This window comes from Ctenocephalides felis, unplaced genomic scaffold (assembly GCF_003426905.1).
Source record: "Ctenocephalides felis isolate EL2017-DRISC unplaced genomic scaffold, ASM342690v1 CF-g0.4_SCAFFOLD_03572, whole genome shotgun sequence".
In the NCBI taxonomy this organism is placed as follows: domain Eukaryota; kingdom Metazoa; phylum Arthropoda; class Insecta; order Siphonaptera; family Pulicidae; genus Ctenocephalides; species Ctenocephalides felis.
The window spans coordinates 45,726,468-45,732,564 of NW_020539726.1; positions in this window are offsets into that span (position 1 = coordinate 45,726,468).

Below are 6,097 nucleotides of genomic sequence, written 5' to 3' on the forward strand. Positions count from 1 at the left end.
ACATGTTTCCGTTTCCTACACATGTCGAAAATCATTCTCAACACTCTGATAAAAATAATAATAACTGGAATTATATTATATAATAATGGATACATTTGGCTTTGATTTTTCTCGACGTACATCAACCTAGAAGGTAACCCATTGGTCAACTACTCTGCTTTTTGTGTGAATTATATATTTTAGATATGTATGTCTGATAGTGTTTGTTAACGTACACATGTTGCAGCAATGCCACGAAAAGCCATCTGGATTTGAGATTTATAACTTCAAGTGACATTCTGATATCATACTGCTCGATATCAAGCTGGCCGCGATGTAAGTCGAACTCGGGACTAGGGTTTGCTAACCAACGTCTTCACCAGATTTTTCAATCTAGATTTTTTTAATTCGGTACGGGAAGTTCCAGCAATTTGCCTCAAGGCACAATGCCATACACTACTAGTTTAATAAGTTTTAATAAATAATAGTTTTATAGTTGATCCATATTGTATTAAATGCTATATTTTAAGCTAACCAAGTTTTCTATCAGATTTTTTCAAAAGCAAATATATCAACAAACCGTGTTCTGTAGGGCTGTGAAAGCCCAGTGGTCGACGCGTAAGTTTTAATTTTTAACCGTATTACACTAGTAGTTAGAGTCCAAATTTTGATCCTTATTTTTGTGTGTAGATTATATTTATTAGATATTAGGTGCATATCTAATAGTGTTGGCATATATATGTTGCAGCAGTGCCCACAAAAAGCCATTTTGATTTGAGAACTATGACTTCAAGTGACAATCTGATACCAGGCTGCTAGATATCAAGCTTAGACACGATGTAGGTCGATCTCGGGACTTTCTGATCCCTTTTTTGTGTGTAGATTCTATATTTTGCATATGTATATCTAATAGAGTTGGCATACATATGCCACAGCAATGCCCACGATAAGAATTTTGATTTGGAATCTATAGCTTCAAGTGACAGTCTGATACCATACTGCTTGATATCAAGCTTGGCCAAGGTAGAAGAATTTATACTGTGCATAAAGTACTCAAATATATTTTTATCCCGATAAGTGAATATTTTTATCAAATCCTTTTATAATTTTTTTTTCTGTTGCGATGGGGTCACGGTCTACCTCGTTGGGGTCAACGAGTTAAACAAACAATTCGAACAGAAGCAGAAATTTGAATTGCAAATTTCTTATTCTCATGCGAACAACATAGTTATTGTCAGACGATTTAATATAAATAAACAACATGATTTGATTTAGTCTTACTTGGGAAAATATCTTCAATTAAATTTCCCTATATCGTCAATACTACATCAGTATGGATCAGAGGTATGGACTCTTATTCTAAGAAAATTTAGACAAATACTAACTACTAATGTGAAGGTTATAGACGTGGGCTAGCTAGCAAACCTAGTCCAGAATTCCATGCCAACCTTGATCAGCTTGATATCAAGCAGTATGATATGAGATTGTTACTTGAAGTTATCGATCTCAAATAAATGTGGTATCGTGGGCATTGCTGCAACATACATATACTAACACCATTAGAGATACAAATAATATCCAATAAATATAATCTACATACAAAAAAAGGGATCAGAGATATGGACTTTAAAAACTATCGACAAATACTAACTACTAGTGGACTAGCTAGAAGTTAGTCCCAGATTCTACGTCAACCTTAATCAGCTTGATATCGAGCAGTATGATATCAGATTGTCATTTGAAGTTATAGATTTTAAATCAAAATGGCGTTTCGTGGGCATTGCTGCAACATATATTCGGCCACACTAACAATAACTGATGAATATAATCTACATACAAAAATAAGGATCAGAAATATGGAAAATTCCGGGTTCTATCTACATTCCGGCCAAGCTTGATATCAAGCAGTATATCAGATCGTTGCTTGAGGTTATGGATCTCGAATGAAAATGACTTTTGTGGGCATTGCTGCAACACTGTTAACATTTTATAATATTTATTATGGTTTATGCTAAAAGAACTCTACTGTTGAGCAAAGTAAATTTAGATTTCATTAAAGTCTCTACTGATCAGCTAATTTAACTTGCTCGTAAAAGGGATAAACTGATTTCTATCTTAACTGGGTGTGAGTGGCATTTTGTCTTAAGGCAAGTTGCATAAATTCTTCTTGAATGTGTAAATCAATCGCCATTAGCAATAAGATTTTACTTGTAATTAATTTTTCGTAGGCCTATAACATTTTAGGATGTTCATTTCTTTAGACAATGAATCTTATCACTGTGCAAGTTTCATTAATTACGAAGAAACGGCTTGACTGATCTTTGTCAAAAACAAATCAGGACTATTTTCTTTGGAACAGCGATTGAATTTTCAAAATTGGTTAAGGATTTTTGTGGACGAAAAATTTAGCACGTTTCTGCTAATTCTAAAGAAACGGCTAGTCTAAACGTCTTACAAAAGTAGTAAATGCTAGTTCTTATTGAGCTTCATCAAATGGCTTTTCGTGGCTTTTTTTTAATTTTAAAAATCGGTTCAGTCGTTTTTCAGAAAACGTTGACGAAACATCTATCTATGTTACAATCATACTTTTTCCAATTTTGGTGTCAAACGATTCAGAATGACTTGAGACACAAAATTAGCAAATCGGATTTTCTGGCGATAATATATATTTTATTGGTACAATTTATTAATAATATATTTTATATTCAATAAAAATTATTCTTACCAGTAATCCATTGGATGAATCGGCCAGGATCCATTGTTTTTTTAACAACAAATCAAATTTAATAGTTTTTAATAAGTTTCCTGAATTTAGCACTAATTTATGAGCCACTTAACACAAATATTTTTTTTAATTATCAACAGTAATTATTTATAAATAGTTATTTTAAAATTGTTAATTTTTTTCACAGTAACTCTAATTGTTCGTTTACTTAAAATAATATTAAAAATGGTTAATTAGGTAAATTTATTAAATTAATTTCAAGATAATTATTTAATACAAAATCTCGAGCCTAATTAATTTTAATGTTTTCAAATTGTTTCAAAAAATTATGGAAAAATTCAAACACTTGTTTTAAAATTTATTAGATTTATCTTCTTTTTGTTTTTTGAATTTGTCTTTAATTGTTTATATTTATAATATATATTTATTAATTATCAAAAACACAATCATATAAATATTCCAACTTTTACCAAAATTCTATTTTAATTACATATGACACCAAATTATGTAACTAATCACTTTGTTTTTAATAACTGTATTATCACTTATAGATTTTTTTTATTAATAAATATTTATCACTTTTTTCAAAGTTTTTTTCCAAATATAAACAAAGTACGTCCTTTTATCAGTTTGTTCAAAATACGAATAAGTCGAGAGCGCGATGCGTAGTCTTTGATAACACGGAACGCCCCACTTCTGTCTCTAAATCAGAAGACAGGGCCCCATTTAGGGCTCCGAAGGGATAAAGGACTGTTATGTCAATTTTAAAAAGGTGAACAAATTATTTATTATTGTTTGTTTAATTATTATTGAAGTTTTGTTGATTTAAACATCGGGAGGTTCATGACGAACTCCGTTTCGCCACCAGATGGTTTCGTGAGAAAGATGAATAAATTTTTTGTTTGTTTCATATTTGAAAAGGAAAAATTTGATTTTATTACACAACAGTAATTAATTTATTTCGATTACAAAAATGAAGTGTTTTTTTAGTTGAACTTCTCTAAGTCAATGAAAGTGAATCAGCAAATTATCCGTTTCATTGAAGTGCTCTTTGGTAAACCACATTTTTTGTTTTTTGGTCTGACGATAACACAAACAAAGCGTATGGTTTTCCAACTCGTGATCAGGCAACGTATAACTGCCAATGTGAAAAACAATGAATTTATAAATAATCTATTTGAAATTTATCCCGCAAATACTAAGCGATTGGCCTTGCGACTTGTTATTGCGAACGCAAGGCGAACAGGAAATTGCAATCGTTTGAAGCCAAACGGAAGACCAGTCGGAATCATTGGTATGTCACCAAATCGCCAGCAATTTTTGATTGAATGGTGAAATTCGGTGCGTTGACATCATTTTTCTTTGTGGCAAGAATTGCTCGTTGACTTAACCATGCATAATTCTGATAATTCTTACTAATGTCATTATTCGAATTTTTAATTACGGTGCGTTAATAAATTTGCATTAAGGCACGATGCCATGCACCACTAATTTTCTTAGCTATAAACCTTGCGGAGCCCGAGACCTTTCCAACGAATGCAAAATTGTTAGGAAGGAAAACCCGACTTATTTTTATATATATGTAGATAATTAGTTGATTCGTAAACACATTGCCATTGATTGATTTATAAAATTATATAAAAAAATATATTACTATAATATTTTTGCATAGTCCTATAATATTTTAAGGCAAGATTGTGCAAGTGAGAGAGCGTACGAGTACATATGCGAGAAAGAGAGAGCGAGTACTTGTGCGAGAGTACGTGTGGCACGAGTGTGAGTGAGAGAGCGAATACGTGTGGCGGAATATGAGAGAGATGCAGAATGACACGTACTCGTACGTGTGCGAGAGAGAGAGATCATATATTTCTAAAAATCGTAATTTTTTTTTTTTTTTTAAAACCGTTTGTGCTATTTAAGGGCAGACAAAGCAGTACATTTTTCTGCAGATATCGATTGAGAACGATAAATATTGCACTGTTCTTCTTATATAAAGTAACAAATGTTAAAAATATTTTTCAAAAATATAAATTAACTTTAAATTTACCTAGTTTTTAGGTTAAAATATCATTATTATTGCATAAAAACATTTGATTCGAGTGAGTACCAATGCGACAAAGATAGAATGAGTAGGTGTGCGAGTAAGAGAGCAAGTATAATATTAATGCGAGAAAGAGAGGATGAGTACGTGTGCAAGAAAGTAAGCGAGTACGGGTACCAGAAAGAGAGCGAAATTACGTGTGCGAGAAAGAGGGCATACTAGAAATAGATTTGAGTACCTGTAGGAGAAAGAGAGGAGTGTGCGAAAGAGATAGTGAGAATAAGTACTTGCTTTGGACAAGAGAACTAGTGCCAGAAACAAAGTTTGAGTTCGCAAAAAAGAGAGCGAGTACGAATGTCATAAAGTGTGAATGAGTACGTGCAAGAAAGAGAGCGAGTACAAATGCCTGAAAGAGAGTTTAAGGTGTCAATTCAACCCAATCAAATAAAAATGTTATGGCAAGGCTATGTTACAATCATATGTCAAACCTATCTTCAACTGACAAAAAATCTAAGTTTAAGACGTTTATTAGGTTTTACATATATAACCTAACTTCCAAAACGCACAAACAGTTTCATTAATAACACATATACGTGAAATTAGGTTTTATCTAAAGAAAACGCCTGATCGCACAGTGAATACATAGCTTTTTGACAGTTTATTACTACCACCAATTCATACGAACATAGCCCCGTAACATGGCCTTGCCGTAACATTTTTATTTTATCGGAGAATTTGTTCCTGAATATATGTAGAAGAAAGAGGGCCTGTCAGAATACGAGTAAGAAAGAATGAGTACGTGTGCGAGAAAGAGAGCGAGTACGAATGAGATAAAGAGAGACTCAGTATATGTTCGAGAAAGAGAACGAATACGAATGCTATTATGAAGTTTGAGTACGTGTGTGAGAAAGAGAAGGAATACATGTACGAAAGACAGAAAATGAGTACATGTATAATAAGGTTTTATGTGAAAAAACGCCTAATCGAACAGTAAATACATAGCTTTTTTGACAGTTCTTACTACCAATTCATACGAAGATAGGCCCGTAACATAGCCTTGCTGTAACATTTTTATTTTATCGAAGAGTTAGTCCCTGAATGTGTATGCGAGAAAGAGAGCCAGTATGAATGCGAGAAATATAGAATAAGTAAGTGTGCGAGAAAGAGAGCGAGTAAGAATGAGATAAAGGGAGAATGAGTACGTGTTCGAGAAAGAGAGGGAATATATGTTCGAGAGAGAGAGAGAGAATGAGAACGCGTAAGTTTTATGAAAACTTCTTACAAAATAACAAAAATTCTACTATAAAATACACAACATTAGATGTTTCAAATTAAAACAATTCTTATTTATT